The sequence below is a fragment of the Oryx dammah genome, unplaced genomic scaffold, assembly GCF_014754425.2.
Source record: "Oryx dammah isolate SB20612 unplaced genomic scaffold, SCBI_Odam_1.1 HiC_scaffold_28, whole genome shotgun sequence".
In the NCBI taxonomy this organism is placed as follows: Eukaryota; Metazoa; Chordata; class Mammalia; order Artiodactyla; family Bovidae; genus Oryx; species Oryx dammah.
In genome coordinates, this window is record NW_024070212.1 from 104,835,291 (window position 1) to 104,851,748 (window position 16,458).

A 16,458-nucleotide genomic window follows, 5' to 3' on the forward strand; every position below is an offset into this window, starting at 1 on the left:
GAATGATGCTGAAGCTGAAATTCCAGTACTTTGGCCACCTCATGCAAAGAGTTGACTCGTTGGAAAAGACTCTGATGCTGGGAGGGATTGGGAGCAGGAGGAGAAGGGGATGACCAAGGATGAGATGGCTGGATGGCATCACTGATTCGATGGATGTGAGTCTGAGTGAACTCCGGGAGATGGTGATGGACAGGGAGGCCTGGCGTGCTGCAATTCATGGGGTCTCAAGGAGTCGGACACAACTGAGCGACTGAACTGAACTGAACTGAATCTCAATCAGATTCAGATCTTACAGTTTGTGGCTAACATGATACGTTTAATTATAAGCAATGCATTGAAAAAAAAAAAAGCAATGCATTGTATATACAACAGTACAGGAAAAATGGGGTGACCTTGTGTGCAGAATTACTTGTTGTTGTTGTTTAGTAGTTAAGTCGTGTGCAACTCTTAGCCCACCAGGCTCCTCTGTCCATGGGATTTCCCAGGCAAGAATACTGGAGTGGGTTGCCATCCCTTTCTCCAGGAGATCTTCCCAACCCAGGGACCAAACTTGGGCCTCTTCCATTGCAGATGCATTGTTTACCACTGAGCCACCAGGGAAGCCTGGGATGAATTAGAGTCTTCAAAAACTCATATGCTGAAGACCTAAGTCTCTGTACTTCGGAATGTGACTATTTGGAGATAGGGTCTAAAGAGGTGATTAAGTTAAAGAGGTTATTAGAGGTAGGCTCTAATTAAATAAGACTGGTGGGCTTACAAGAAGAGGAAATTTGGCCATAGACACGTACAGTGTAAAGATACAGGGAGAAGACAGTCAACTATTAGCCAGCGAAGAGAAGCTTGGAAAAAAACAATATTGTCAGCACCTTGATCTTGGAATTCTAGCCTCCAGAACTATGAGGAAATAAATTTCTCTTGTTTAAGCCATCCAGTCAGTGGTACTTTGTCATGGCATTCCTAGCATCAGTTAAATCTCTCATTTTAAAAAGGGGGAAGATAAGGTACACCATACAGATATATTCCAAGCCCTGATAGACTATGGTAAGGAAGGCCTAAACGTTTCATATTCGTTCATTCATTAACTCATTTTCCTGATAAGGGCACCACATTTATACTTCTAGAATACTATTCACATGACAGTTTATATGAATAGTGCCTCCAACAGGTGGGCACCGAGCAACCTGTGAAACTCTGTGTAGAGCTCGGTTCCTTCCAGTAAGTAAATTCCTTTGTTAAAGAATCTGGGGATCCCAGGTTATAACCACCAAGTGATTTTCCTTGTCCAAGATTCTTCAGAGACACTCCTTGAGAGAGGAAACAGAGAGAATTCCTCTCCAGGGAGCTGTTCCAATTCAGTGTCACTCGTTATACTGGTAAAATATTTAGGACTGGAGATTGCCTTAGGGGTTGCATAATAGATCCCTGTTATGTTTTGTTTTTGTTTCTTGGCAATACAACTTCCCTAAGCCTTAAATTAGTTGGTTGCCATTTAACTTCATTTAGGGGAAATCCTATTATTGTCAACGGTTTTGATTGTCCATTGCTCCATAACAAATGCTCCTAAAACTTGGTAAATTAAACCAACCACCACAGCTATTTATCTCTCACTATACTTTGAGTTGACTGTGCTCAGCTAGACAGCTCTTCTTTCCTTTGTGGGATTAGCTAGGGTTTCAGTGATCCCAGGTTCAAATGGGCAGAAACATTTGAAGATGCTCCCTCATCTGACTGGCAGTTGGCCGGGATCTCAACATCTGGGACTGTTGGCCAGAGTTCTTCAGTCATCCTTCACATGGCTTCTCCACAATCTTGAGGTTCTTAAAGCATGTCAGCTGGGTTCCAAGAGAAAGAGTTCCAAGTACAGGAAGTAGATGCTGCAGATCTCTTAACCCCTGCCTCAAAAGTTCAACATCAGTCCCCTCACATTCTTTCAGTCAAAGAAAATTGCAGGGCCAGCCTAGATTCCAAGGGAGAGGAAATAAGATTTAGATCTCAATGGGAACACTGACAAAGAATTTACAGCCATCTTTATTTCACCACAGCAACTGATGCTGTAAAATACAATCTGAAAACCCTTGATCAAAACTTTGCTAAGGAGAGCCAGCATCTCGTGCCGGTTTACCTGGGTTCTGCCACGCACCAGCTAGAATCACTTAATCTCTCTCTGTCTTAGAATTGATGAGTAAGTGTATATACAAAGGGCTTCCCAGGTGGTGCAGTGGTAAAGAATCCACCTGCCAGTGCAGGGAATGCAGGAGGTTCCGGTTCGATCCCTGGGTCGGGAAGATCCCCTGGAGGAGGAAATGGCAACCCTCTCCAGTATGCTTGCCTGAAAAATTCCATGGACAGAGGAGCCTGGTGGGCTGCAATCCAAGGGTCGCAAAGAATCGGACATGACTGGGTGACTAACACACACACACACACACACAGTTGAGTTACAGTGCTGTGTTAATTTCTGCTGAACAGCAAAATGACTCAGTTATACACATATCTATATTCTTTTCTATTATCCTGGGATATTGACTATAGTTCCTGTGCTATACAGTAGGACCATGTTGCTTATCCATCCTATAAGCAATAGTTTACAACTGTGAATCCCAAACTCCCAGTCCATCCCTTCCCCTCTTCCCCTCCCCTTTGGCAACCATAAATCTGCTCACATTGTCTGTAAGTTTGTTTTGTCTGTAAGTTTGTTTTGTAGACAGATTCATTTACACCATTTGAGATTCTACATCTTATAGTATTTGTCTTTTTCTTTCTGACTTGCTTCACTTACTATAATAATCTCTAGTTGTATCCATGTTGCTGCAAGTGGCATTATTTTGTTCTTTTGTGGCTGAGTAGTATTCCATTGCATATATGTACCACATCTTCTTTATCCATTCATGTGTTGATGGACACTTAGATGTCTTGGCTTTTGTGAATAGTGCTGCTATGAACAAAGGGGTGCCTGCATCTTTTCGAATTATAGTTTTCTCCAGGTGTATGCTCAGGAGTGGAATTGCTGGATCACATGGTAATTCTATTTTTAGCTTTTTAAGGAACTGCCATACTGTTCTCCATACTGGCTGTACCAACTTACATTCCCACCAAGACAGAAGGAGGGTTCCTCTTTTCCCATACCCTCTCTAGCATTTGTTGCTTATAGACTTTTTAGTGATGACCATTCTGACTGGTGTGAGGTGGTACCTTACTGCAGCTTTGATTTGCATTTATTTAATAATTAGAGATGCTGAGCATCTTTTCATGTGCCTACTTGCCATCTGTGTGTCTTCTCTGGAGAAATGTCTACTTAGGTCTTCTGTACATGATCTTTAAATGAAATAAGCATCATAATTAGCTTTATGGTCCAGAAAGCCTTCTTTTTGTAGCTAAAAAGACTAAACTGTTTTCCTTTATTTTTCACTTTAGAAACAATTTTGTGTGCAAATAATCTATAATGTATTACCCATATATGCAATTCAAAAACAATGACCAGTTTTTAAAAATTAAAAAAAACTGGAGTCCTAGGAGAATAAAGCTTATTCTACTAGGAGTCTCAACTAAGAATTAAGTATTCCCAGAATTTCCTGTGTGGTCCAGTGGCTAAGACTCTATGCTCCCAATGGAGGGGGCCTGGGTTTGATCCCTGGTCAGGGAACTAGATCGCACATGCTGTAACTAAGACTCAATGCACCCAAATAAAATAAATGAAATATATTTTTTTAAAAAGAATTAAGTATTTCCCAAAGTGGAAATTATATAGTGCTATTTCAGGAACAGACTATTCAGACTATAGATATCCAATATTCACAAATGTCTACCATAATATTCATACTCAAGCCAGATCAAAACAGTCCAATATAATTAGGCCTCAATATATCAAACCATTATGTTCTTCTAAGATGCTAATAAACCAAAATTGAAAATACTAAAATCAAAAGAAGAGATACTGCCTGAGGGTAGTTATACAGATTGCTAGTTCCTTAGTTTATCCTTTCTAGAACATTAAGGGAATATTTTACTGCAAAGAAAATTTTATTTTATATATTACTTGTCATAAATTTGTCATTAATTACTACATAAATAGCAACCACCTCTTCCAACAACACAAGAGAAGACTCTACACATGGATATGACCAGGTGGTCAATGTCGAAATCAGATAGATTATATTCTTTGCAGCTGATGATGGAGAAGCTCTATACAGTCAGCAACAACAAGATTGGGAACTGACTGTGGCTCAGATCATGAACTCCTTATTGCCAAATTCGGACTTAAATTGAAGACAGTAGGAAAACCCACTAGACCATTCAGTTCAGTTCAGTTCAGACACTCAGTCGTGTCAGACTCTTTGCAATCCCATGAATCGCAGCACGCCAGGCCTCCCTGTCCATCACCAACTCCCAGAGTTCACTCAGACTCACGTCCATCGAGTCAGTGATGCCATCCAGCCATCTCATCCTCTGTTGTCCCCTTCTCCTCCTGCCCCCAATCCCTCCCAGCATCAGAGTCTTTTCCAATGAGTCAACTCTTCGCATGAGGTGGCCAAACTACTGGAGTTTCAGCTTCAGCATCATACCTTCCAAAGAAATCCCAGGTCTGATCTCCTTCAGAATGGACTGGTTGGATCTCCTTGCAGTCCAAGGGACTCTCAAGAGTCTTCTCCAACACCACAGTTGAAAAGTATCCATTCTTCAGCGCTCAGCCTTCTTCACAGTCCAACTCTCACATCCATACATGACCACTGGAAAAACCATAGCCTTGACTAGATGGACCTTAGTCGGCAAAGTAATGTCTCTGCTTTTGAATATGCTATCTAGGTTAGTCATAACTTTTCTTCCAAGGAGTAAGCGTCTTTTAATTTCATGGCTGTAGTCACCATCTGCAGTGATTTTGGAGCCCCCCAAAATAAAGTCTGACACTGTTTCCACTGTTTCCCCATCTATTTCCCATGAAGTGATGGGACCGGATGCCATGATTTTTGTTTTCTGAATGTTGAGCTTTAAGCCAACTTTTTTGCTCTCCTCTTTCACTTTCATCAAGAAGTTTTTAGTTCCTCTTCACTTTCTGCCATAGGGTGGTGTCATCTGCACCATTCAGGTATGACCTAAATCAAATCCCTTACGATTATACAGTGGAAGTGAGAAATAGATTCAAGGAATTAGATCTGATAGACAGAGTGCCTGAAGAACTATGGATGGAGGTTTATAACATTGTACAGGAGGCTGTGATGAAAATCATCCCCAAGAAATAGAAATGCAAAAAGGCAAAATGGTTGTCTGAGGAGGCCATACAAATAGCTGAGAAAAGAAGAGAAGTGAAAGGCAAAGGAGAAAAGGAAAGATATATCCATCTGAATCCAGAGTTCCAAAGGATAGCAAGGTGAGATAAGAAAGCCTTACTAAGTGATCAATGCAAAGAAACAGAGGAAATCAATGGATGGGGAAAGACTAGAGAGTTCTTCAAGAAAATTAGACATACCAAGGGAACATTTCATGGGAAGATGGGCACAATAAAAGACAGAAACAGCATGGACCTAACAGAAGCAGAAGATATTAAGAAGAGGCGGCAAGAATACACAGAAAAACTATACAAAAAAGATCTTAATGGCCCAGATAACCATGATGGTGTGATCATTACTCACCTAGAGTCAGACATCCTGGAATGTGAAGTCAAGTGGGCCTTAGGAAGCATCACTATGAACAAAGCTAGTGGAGGTGATGGAATTCCAGCTGAGCAATTTCAAATCCTGAAAGATGATGATGTGAAAGTGCTGCACTCAATATGCCAGCACATTTGGAAAACTCATCAGTGGCCACAGGACTGGAAAAGGTCAGTTTTCATTCCAATCCCAAAGAAAGGCAATGCCAAAGAATGTTCAAACTATTGCACAATTGCACTCATCTCACACACTAGCAAAGTAATGCCCCAAATTTTCCAAGCCAGGCTTCAACAGTATATGAACCATGAATTTCCAGATGTTCAAGCTGGATTTAGAAAAGGCAGAGGAACTGGATATCAAATTGCCAACATCTGTTGGATCATAGAAAAAGCAAGAGAATTCCAAAAAAATGTCTGCTTCATTGATTATGCTAAAGCCTTTGACTGTGTGGATCACAATAAACTGTGGAAAATTCTTAGAAAGATGGGAATACCAGACCATCTTACCTGCCTCCTGAGAAATCTGTATGCAGGTCAGGAAGCAACAGAACTGGACATGGAAAAAGAGACTGGTTGCAAATTGGGAAAGGAGTACATCAAGGCTGTATATTGTCACCTTGCATATTTAGCTTATATGCAGAGTACATCATGTGAAATGCCGGGCTGGATGAAGCACAAGCTGGAATCAAGATTGCCAGGAGAAATGTTGATAACCTCAAATATGCAGATGACATCACCCTTATGGCAGAAAGTGAAGAGGAACTAAAGAGCTTCTTGATGAAAGTGAAAGAAAGAGTGAAAAAGTTGGCTTAAAACTCAATATTCAGAAAACAAAGATCATGGCATCTGGTCCCATCACTTCAAGGCAAATAGATGGGAAACAATGGAAACAGTGACAGACTTTATTTTTGGGGTTCCAAAATCACTGCTGATGGTGACTGCAATCATGAAATTAAAAGGTGCTTCCTCTTTGAAAGAAAAGCTATGACCAACCTAGACAGCATATTAAAAAGCAGAGACACTACTTTGCCGACAAAGGTCCATCTAGTCAAAGCTGTGGTTTTTACAGTAGTCATGTATGGATGTGAGAGTTGGACCATAAAGAAAGCTGAGCGCCAAAGAATTGATGGTTTTGAACTGTGGTGTTGGAGAAGACTCTTGAAAGTCTCTTGGACTGCAAGGAGATCCAACAAGTCCATCCTAAAGGAGATCAGTCCTGGGTGTTCATTGCAAGGACTGATGTTTAAGATGAAGCTCCAATACTTTGGCCACCTAATGCAGAGAATTGACTCATTGAAAAAGATCCTGATGCTGGGAAAGACTGAAGGCAGGAGGAGAAGGGGATGACAGAGGATGAGATGACTGGATGCCATCACTGACTCAGTGGACGTGGGTTTGGGTGGACTCCAGGAGTTGGTGATGGATAGGGAAGCCTGGCATGCTGCAGTCCATGGGGTCTCAAAGAGTTGGACATGATTGAGCGACTGAACTGGGCTAAACTACATTAATGCTGTCTACTGCCATTGACCAAATGGCATGACCACTTTGTGTCCACAGTTCACTTCTGTATTTACCAACATAATTTTCATGAATTATAGAAGTGTATCTCTCAGCGAAGGTTTAATATTGAGATGCATCCATACTACCTGCTGTCCCACAGATGACGATGTAGGAGAGAAGTACTTCCATCCATTTCTGAGTGATCTTATGTGAAAAAGTCAATAATTTAGAAGTTCTATGTCTCCATAGGAGATTTCCAGATTCACTTAAAGAAATGGTTTCAAGCAGTAAGAGTTTTAGAAAACATCTTCCATGTCAATAAGGTAAGGTAATGTAAGGTGAAGTCACTCAGTCGTGTCCGACTCTTTGCGACCTCATGGACTTCTCCGCCCATGGGATTCTCCAGGCAAGAGTACTGGAGTGGATTGTTATCCTGTTGTAAAGTCTGTACCATTTTGTCTTCCAGCTACTTTCCTTCACCTGAAAGAAGGGCCCAGATAAGATGCATGCTTTGCTTGACTGCTTTAATACTTTGAACTTTATGTAGTTTTTTATTTTTCTTCAACTTGTTCATTATAAATTTAGCTTGGCATTTCTGTTTGATCTTTTCAACTCTCTTCATTGCATCAGTGGTTTTATTCCAGAGCTCTCTCTGTTATTTGACAGTGAGAGCTATGGAATATGTTTTTCAAATTCAAGTGAATTACTGCTGTGAGTTTTATATAGTTGCTATCTGGAATGCTTTAGTCCATCTGATCTTGCTAGGATTTCATTCTTTTTGAAGTTTTTATGACACTTGGTTTTACAGAATCTGAACACCTTTGGAAACAAACATGATGCTGTGGCCTGGGCAAACAGGGCTGAACAGAAATAGCACTTCTCAGTCTGCTTGTTGAACTCGCATGGGGACGTGCAGGCTTAAGATGAAGTGACATAGCCCTGCCACAGAAAGTGCTTCTCCAAGATAGACTAAATTTCAAGTTCATTTAGCTGACATGATATCTGTGGAATTCAGGTAAATAGGTAGGTGATGCTCGCTTTGGTGGTATATATACTAAAATGGGAACAATACAGAGAAGATTAGCATGGCCTCAATGATGCTCAGTGATTTTCGTGCTCAATGATGACACAAAAATTCATGAAGTGTTCCATATTAAAAAAAAAAGTGAGAAACATTGCATTAGTCAGAACAGTCTAAATGTTCTGCAACAAAATGGTCCTTATTTCTTTACTTCCACATATTTAAGCAAATGATCTAAATGAGAATATACTATAAAGCCTCTTTCAGAAATAATTTATAAAAATCTTTTTAACTGATCTTGATTTATACTTGATTTTTTTTTCCCTTAAACACACAAACACAGAGTCTCCTATAAGATTATTAGGCTTAATTTGCTTGAGGACACTGAGATGTTAATAGAGCTTCCCAGGTGGCATTAGCGGTAAAGAACCCACCTGCCAATGCAAGAGAGATGAGAGACATGGGTTCAGTCCTTGGGTCCGGAAGGTCCCCTGGAGAAGTGCATGGTAACCCACTCCAGTATTCTTGCCTGGAGAATCCTATGGATGGAGGAGCCTGGCTGGCTACAGTCCGTAGGGTTGCAAAGAGTTGGACATGACTGAAGCGACTTAGCATGCATGCCCTCACTGAGATATTGATAAACTTTGAATTCCTAAGTATCTTCTACTATATTCCATTTTGCATGTAACTTGCGTCCTATCAGTCTAGTAAAAGTCTTTTTTGTTTTGTTTTAGTTTTTGATTCTTCAACCACAAACTTAAAGAACATGTTTCACTTAAAGAACATGAAATGTAGAATAGATGGAATCCATTTTTGCTTATAAATAATCTGATAGAAAATGAGGACAGAGCTATCTTTCAAGGTGTAATCAAGACAGAACTTCAAGGAATCCTCGAGCAATAGTAACTTGCCAAGAAAATTCAAGACACTTACATTAACTGTCAATATTCTTTATTCTTTAGTCCCATTGAATTGTATGTACACATTATTTTCCAGATTATTATGTCATAGACTGAGGTGAGAGGGAAATATTTGTTTTCAATATAGTCCAACAACTTTGGTAGCTAGGCTCCCAGATGGTATCCAATAATCCTCTCCTTTTGATATTTATTTATTTGTTATTAAAAAAAGTTACAACCAAAAGTTATTAAACACCTGAAGCGTCCATCAATTGATATATGGATAAAATATAGAAATTCTATACAACAGAATAATTTTTCAGAAAAAAAATTTCCCAGTTTTATTGAGAGCTGATTGACATGTAATACTGTGCAAGCTTAAGGGATATAACTTGATAATTTGGTATGCCTATATATTGCAAGGGCTTCCCTTATAGCTCAGTTGGTAAAGAATCTGTCTGCAATGCAGGAAACCCGGGTTCGATTCCTGAGTTGTGAAGATGCCCTGGAAAAGGAAATGGCAATCCACTCTAGTATTCTTGCCTGGAGAATCCCACAGGCAGAGGAGCCTGGCAGGCTACAGTCCATGGGGTTACAAGAGTTGGACACGACTTAGCAACTGAACCACCACCACCATATGTTGCAAAATGATTGTCACAGTAATTTTGTTAATAATTTAGTTAACATCTCTTAAGAAGAGGTGGCAAGAATACATGGAAGAACTGTACAAAAAAGATCTTCACGATCAAGATAATCATGATGGTATGATCACTCACCTAGAGCCAGACATCCTGGAATGTGAAGTCAAGTGGGCCTTAGAAAGCAACACTATGAACAAAGCTAGTGGAGATGATGGAATTCCAGCTGAGCTATTTCAAATCCTGAAAGATGATGCTGTGAAAGTGCTGCACTCAATATGCCAGCAAATTTGGAAAACTCCAGCAGTGGCCACAGGACTGAAAAAGGTCAGTTTTCATTCTAATCCCAAAGAAAGGCAATACCAAAGAATGCTCAAACGACAGCACTATCGCACTCAGCTCACACGCTAGTAAAGTAATGTTCAAAATTCTCCAAGCCAGGCTTCAGCAATACGTGAACCGTGAACTTCCAGATGTTCAAGCTGGTTTTAGAAAAGGCAGAGGAACCAGAGATCAAATTGCCAACATCCACTGGATCATGGAAAAAGGAAAAGAGTTCCAGAAAAATATCTATTTCTGCTTTATTGACTATGCCAAAGCCTTTGACTGTGTGGATCACAAGAAACTGTGGAAAATTCTGAAAGAGATGGGAATACCAGACCATCTGACCTGCCTCTTGAGAAACCTATATGCAGGTCAGGAAGCAACAGTTAGAACTGGACATAGAACAACAGACTGGTTCCAAATAGGAAAAGGAGTACGTCAAGGCTGTATATTGTCACCCTGCTTATTTAACTTATATGCAGAGTACATCATGAGAAACGCTGGACTGGAAGAAGCACAGGCTGGAATCAAGATTGCTGGGAGAAATATCAATAACCTCAGATATGCAGATGACGCCACCCTTATGGCAGAAAGTGAAGAGGAACTAAAGAGCCTCTTGATGAAAGTGAAAGAGGAGAGTGAAAAAGTTGGCTTAAAGCTCAACATTCAGAAAACGAAGATCATGGCATCTGGTCCCATCACTTCATGGGAAATAGATGGGGAAACAGTGGAAACAGTGTCAGACTTTATCTTTTGGGGGTCTCCAAAATCACTGCAAATGGTGACTGCAGCCATGAAATTAAAAGACGCTTACTCCTTGGAAGAAAAGTTATGACCAACCTAGATAGCATACTGAAAAGCAGAGACATTACTTTGCCAACAAAGGTCCATCTAGTCAAGGTTATGGTTTTTCCTGTGGTCATGTATGGATGTGAGAGTTGGACTGTGAAGAAAGCTGAGCACCGAAGAATGGATGCTTTTGAACTGTGGTGTTGGAGAAGACTCTTGAGAGTCCCTTGGAATGCAAGGAGATCCACTCAGTCCATTCTGAAGGAGACCAGTGCTGGGTGTTCTTTGAAAGGTATGATGCTAAAGCTGAAACTCCAGTACTTTGGCCACCTCATGCGAAGAGTTGACTCATTGGAAAAGACTCTGATGCTGGGAGGGATTGGGAGCAGGAGAAGAAGGGGACGACAGAGGATGAGATGGCTGGATGGCATCACTGACTCGATGGACGTGAGTCTGAGTGAACTCTGGGAGTTGGTGATGGTCAGGGAGGCCTGGCGTGCTGCGATTCGTGGGGTCGCAGATTCAGACACAACTGAGCGACTGAACTGAACTGAAACTACATAATTCATTTTTGTGCATGTATGGGAGGTGGGAATATTTAAGATTTAATCTCAATAACTTTCCTGGCCTTGTGATATTCATTCTGTTGTATTCTTCCCCTCCACATTTAATCAGGACTGACTTGTAAGATCTTTAGAATTCTCCCGAAGTGGTCGTATGAACCTCCTGAGTGTAGGTCATAGAGTAGGCCTTCTGCTTTAGTCTCTTGGGTAACTTGCTTTTGAGGAACAAGTCACTATTTTATGAAGATTCTAAGTAACTGTGGGAGATACTCACATGGAAAGGAACTAAGGCCTCCTACCAGCAGCTGACACCAACTTTCCCACTTGGAAGCAGATCCCATAACCCCAGTCAAGCTTTCAGATGACTACAACTCTAGTCGACATCTTAATTGCAACCTCATGAAAGATTCTGAACTTCCCTGCCAAAATCTCCTGCATTCTCTGACCCACAGGAACTATAAGATGTAATAGTTTATTGTTGTTTTATGCCACTAAAGTTTTGGGTAATTTGTTATATAGCAATAGATAATTAATTAATCTCCATTTTCAAGAATAATGACAGAAACCCTCCAGAGAGCAAGGACCTCAGCCCGATAACCATAAGGAACTGAACTGCCAACATTCAGTGAACTTCAGATGAGATTGTATCCCTTTTGGACACCTTGATTGTATCCCACTTCAACACTGTGAGATACTGAGCACATGACTCAGCTAACCTGTACCCATGCTCCTTACTCATGGGAACTGTGAGATAATAAATCTGTGTTGTTCTAAAAAAGAAAAGTAATGGTAATCAGGGCAGCCTAGCCGTAATGTGGTCTGTAACAGTATAACAAAATTGCCGTCTCCAAATTTATCCTTAAAGGTGTATAAAACAACAGTACATTTATTTTGTAAGTAAATTTGGGAAAAAATATCCTATTTAGTCCACAGAACTATTCTAAGAAGGCATTGCTATTTTGAGGGGAACTATTTAGCAGATATTATGGAAAATGTCACAGAAAAGAGGTCTGACAAGCTTGGGAAGTACTAGGTGAAGCAAAGTTGAACAGACTTCTCTGTTTGATATAGGACTTCTTAGGGCCTCATGATGCTGACATGCACCTTGACTCTTCAAGGGAGGATTACAATACGAAACACTTCCTTTGCTTAATTAACCAAGAAACCCCTTTTTTGGGAATCATCTAATGAGACTAAAATTCATGGAATATACTTGGGACACTGGCCAAAGAGAAATGACCCATACTGTACAATCCCCCTATTATCAATATTGTCTTTCAGAACCTTCTGAGATAATTGTGTCTGTGTCTGCTTCAAGTATATAGAACAAACAGAAGTTTAAGTTTTTTCTTGTGTAATCTATACTAGAAAATAATCTGAAAAAAATATGCATATAAAACCAAATCACTTTGCTGTAGAACTGAAACTAACACAACATTGTAAATTAATAGTACTTCAATTTGCAAAGAAAGCTTTAAATTTTATAAAACTGCAAAACATTGCAATAGAAAAATGAAATCATAGAACTCTGCAAAGAAAATAGAGATATTATGAACAGCCTGGGCTTCTGTGGTGGCTCAGATGGTAAAGAATTTGCCTGCAATGGGGAGGCCTGGGTTCAGTCTCTGGGCTGGGAAGATCCCTTGGAGAAGAGAATGGCTACCCACTCCAGTATTCTTGCATGGAGAATTCCATGGACAGAGGAATCTGTAAAATATCTTTTGCTGGGCAAAGACAGCCTCTTCAATAAATGGTGCTGGGAAAACTGGACAGTTACGTGTAAAAGAATGAAATTAGAATACTTCCTAACACCATACACAAATATAAACTAAAAATGGATTAAAGACCTTAAATGTAAGACCAGAAACTATAAAACTCTTAGAGGAAAACATAGGCAGAACACTCCATGACATAAATCAAAGCGAGATCCTCTATGACCCACCTCCTAGAGTAATGGAAATAAAAACAAAAGGAAACAAGTGGGACCTGATTAAACTTAAAAGCTTTTGCACAGCAAATGAAACTATAAGCAAGGTGAAAAGACAGTACTCAGAACGGGAGATAATAATAGCAAATGAAACAACTGACAAAGGATTAATTTCCAATATATACAAGCAGCTCATATAACTCAATACCAGAAAAACAAACAACCCGATCAAGAAGTGGGGAAAAGACCTAAACAGACATTTCTCCAAAGAAGACATATGGTTGGTTAACAAACAAATGAAAAGATGCTCAATGTCACTCATTGGTAAAAAAATGCAAATCAAATTACAATGAGATATCACCTCACACCAATCAGAATGGCCCTCATCAAATAGTCTACAAACAATAAATGCTGGAGAGGGTGTAGAGAAAAGGGAACCCTCTTGCAGTGTTGGTGGGAATGTAAATTGATACAGCCACTATGGAAGATGGTATGGAGATTCCTTAAAACCTAGAAATAAAACCACCATATGACCCAGCAATCCTATTCTTATTCATATACCCTCAGGAAACCAAATTGAAAGAGACACATGTATCCCATTGTTCATTGCAGCACTATTTACAATAGCTAGAACTCGGACATGACTGAAGCGACTTAGCAGCAGCAGCAGAACATGAAAGCAAACTAGATGTCATTGATAGATGAATGGATAAAGAAGTTGTGGTACATAAACACAATGTAACAATACTCAGCCATAAAAAGGAACACATTTGAGTCAGTTCTAATGAGTTGGATGAAGCAGAGAAGGCAACGGCACCCCACTCCAGTCCTCTTGCCTGGAAAATCCCATGGATGGAGGAGCCTGGTGGGCTGCAGTCCATGGGGTCGCTAAGAGTCGGGCACGACTGAGCAACTTCACTTTTGCTTTTCACTTTCATGCATTGGACAAGGAAATAGCAACCCACTCCAGTGTTCTTGCCTGAGAATCCCAGAGATAGAGGAGCTGAGTGGGCTGCCGTCTATGGGGTCGCAGAGTCAGACACGACTGAAGTGACTTAGCAGCAGCAACAGCAGACCCTATTATACAGAGTGAAGTGAGTCAGAAAGAGAAAGAGAAAGATCATTTTCTAATGCATATATACAGAATCTATAAAAATGGTACTGAAAAATGTATTTACAGGGCAACAATGGAGAAACAGACATAGAGAATGGACTTATCCACGTGGGGAGAGGGGAGGAGAGGGAAGAGAGATGTATGGAAAGAGTAACATGGAAACTTACATTACCATATGTAAAATAGATAGTCAACAGGAATTTGCTGTATGGCTCAGGAAACTCAAACAGGGGCTCTGTATCAACCTAGAGGGGTGGGATGGGGAGGGAGACGGGAGGGAGGTTCAAAAGGGAGGGGATATATGTATACCTATGGCTGATTCATGTTGAGGTTTGACAGAAAACAGCAAAATTCGTAAAGCAATTATCCTTCAATAATAAATAAACAAATTTAAAAAATGTCTTTTGTCCATTTTTCTGTTTGGTTGCTTTTCGTTTCATTCTCTTTGATGAGAAGCCATTCATTTTAAAGTGGCTAAATTCATCAATCTTCTCCTTAACGCTATGCATTTATTTACATCTTTAGGAAATTCTTCTTAGCCAAAATTCTTAAAGACATTTTGTTATATTTTCTTCCAAAGGTTTGGACTTTTTGCCCTATTTGTTTCAGTTCTTTGTATATTTGGACTTTAATTTAAAAATCTTTTATTTTATTTGTTTGGCTGCGGCAGGTTTCAGTGGCGGCATGTAGAATCTTTAGTTGCAGTTTGTGAATTGTTAGTTGCAGCATGTAGGATCTAGTTCTCTGACCAGAGATGGAACCTGAGTCCCCTGCAATGAGAGCATGGAGTCTTAGCCAGTGGACCATGATGGAGGCTTGAAAAAACGTTTTTAATATTTTCACTATTTCTAGTAGTAAGCTCCTAACGGTCCTTGAAGGTCCTTGCCACTTAATATTCACACCCTTGAGTAGTTTCCTCCCTCAATGAATCAGGGTTGGTTTCTATGATGGTAGTAGTGATGATGTGTGACTTTGAGACTAGATTATAAAAGGCATTGTAGCTTCAACCTCAGTACCTTGGGATGTTTGCTCTGGGGTAAATCAGCCATTAGGTTGTGTGAACTCAATCAGCCCTGTGAAGAAATCCACAAGGAAATGGAGGCCTCCTGCTAACAGCATGTACCAAGTTGCCAATAAGATGAGTGAGACACTTAAAGTGCGTCCTCTAGCCCCAGTCAAGCCTTCAGATGACTGCAGCCTCATTAGAGATTCTGAGGACCATTCAACAAAGCTGCTTTTGAAATTAAATGTAAGAGATAATAAATGTTTGCTGCTAAAACTGAATCACTAAGTTTTGGGGCAATTACTTATATAGCAATAGGACATTAACACACTATTTAAATATATTATTTCTCTGTAAGTACTAATTTTGCTGCATGCCAAAAAATTTGACCTGTAATATTTTAGTTTCAAGTATTTTCTTTACTTTACTTTTTAAATAGAAGTGTAGTTGATTTACAATGGTATGATCTATTTTCTAGTTTCCATGACGATTTCTCCCTTGACCATCAATCATTTGAAAATATGTTTTTTAAATTTCCAGATTTTTAAATTTATCTCTTTGGTATTTTTCTTACATGTTTTGTTATTTTGGTAAAATACACATAATGTGAAATTTGCCATTTGAAGCAATTTTAAATATACGATTCAGTGGTATTTGTTATATTCACCATGCTATAAAACCATCACCAAAAAACTAAGATCTTAAGATGATTAGACATTTCTAAATGAATGGTTTACACATATATCATTGTTTATATTATCTTCCATTTTGTGTTATGAAAGATATTTCTATATGGTTTCATTTGTTTAAAACATAGGTTTTTATATAGTTGGTCTTTCTAATATCTTCATAAATTTGCAAAAATATTCCACATGGTTCTGTATTTCATAAAATGCCAATTATTTTAAAATTTTCCTTTAAATAATTTAAAAAGACACTAATATTGGCCCAGTGTGAATGGATTGTGCAAAGACTTTTTTAAGATGATAAGTTAATCAAATTTTATTTTTAAAATAAAGAGATTTTATTAAAAAAAAAA

The 16,458-nt window shown here is 39.4% G+C and overlaps 2 pseudogenes; one reads left to right on the forward strand and one right to left on the reverse strand.

Annotated features, from left to right (window-relative positions):
• Positions 1-16,458, reverse strand: part of LOC120856611 — a 37,692-nt pseudogene that overhangs the window by 18,798 nt on the left and 2,436 nt on the right.
• LOC120857107 lies at positions 8,172-8,299 on the forward strand (annotated as a pseudogene).